The sequence below is a fragment of the Cyprinodon variegatus genome, unplaced genomic scaffold, assembly GCF_000732505.1.
Source record: "Cyprinodon variegatus isolate N-32 unplaced genomic scaffold, C_variegatus-1.0 Scaffold288, whole genome shotgun sequence".
In the NCBI taxonomy this organism is placed as follows: domain Eukaryota; kingdom Metazoa; phylum Chordata; class Actinopteri; order Cyprinodontiformes; family Cyprinodontidae; genus Cyprinodon; species Cyprinodon variegatus.
In genome coordinates, this window is record NW_015150741.1 from 673,640 (window position 1) to 675,011 (window position 1,372).

The following is a 1,372-nucleotide window of genomic DNA, read 5'->3' on the forward strand; positions in this document are numbered from 1 at the left end:
ATTTGTATAGTGCTTATTAATAACTATTGTTAATGTTTGAAGAAAAGAAGGACGGCCCTCAGAACCAACAATTTATGGCACTTTTACCTTCAATTAATTGTTTGAAAAAGTTTTATGGGATGGTCTGAACTAAAATTGCACATTATACCTTTCTAAGGGTCTTGAATGTCATGTGTGACATGTGTTATCTTGTCATTACATGTGTATACATTTGTATAGATTTTTCTTTGATTAAAAACTAAATAGTTTTGGATTTATGACTCTTTGTCCTATTTTCACTACATGGGAGAGATCCCCTGCCCCGTTTAACAGTTTTTTTTTATGTTACTAAGTAACTTTTACTTAAAATACATTTTAAATTAGCTACTTATTACTTTTACTTGAGTAATTTTTCTGATGGGTAATTTTACTTGTACTTGAGTAATATTTCATCTAAGTATTGGTACTTTTACTTGATTATGATAGTTTAGTACTTTTTCCACCTCTGCATATCAGTATAAATAAACAGCATGATTTTTTATTTCATGACTTCATGATTTTTAATGACCCCCAGAAACCCTGCTGTTGTTTACAACTCAAGATTGCTGTGTCAATGTAAAGCATACAACTCAAGAAAAAAAATCTTATGTCTTGTACTTCTGATTAATAACTAAGAGAGAAAACGATTCAACTGAAAAATAATGACACCTTTCATATGTTTTTTCTTTTCTTTATATTATCTGTTTTATTTCTCTTTGCGAAGAGTATGAGTATTTACATTGCCTACAGGGTAAATATGGTGGTATTTGGAAGTTCCCTGTGGCATAAAGCATGGGATGATCCATGTAGTACTGCTACAGTTTGTAAAGAAAATAAGTATTTGAACACCCTGCTATTTTGTAAGTTCTCTTACTTAGAAATCATGGTGGGGTCTGAAATTGTCCTCATAGGTGCATGTCCACTGTGAGAGACACATCATCCAGATTATGATCCTGCCTTCAAATACTATTTCACTGTTGGAGCTGCTCAGACCCCCACTGTCACTAGGATTCAGTCTTAAATTTGTCAGCTTGTTTAAATTTAATCATAGTCTTAGTCACAATGACAAATATCAATTTTAGTCTTAGTCATATTTAGTCATTGCCTTACCAATTTAGTCTTTGCCTTAGTCTAAATGACGAAAATCAATTTTAGTCTTAGTCAAATTTAGTCATTTTAGACCACACTGTAAATAATAGAACTTCTCCACACACTGCTTCTCTTTTTAATATATATATCACAATGTACAGAACAAAACTTCACACTGCTTCTCTTTTTTTCTATTTTATTTATATTAGGGTGACCATATTTTCATTTGGGAAAACCAGGACACCTTGGAGCGGGTGGGGGGGGG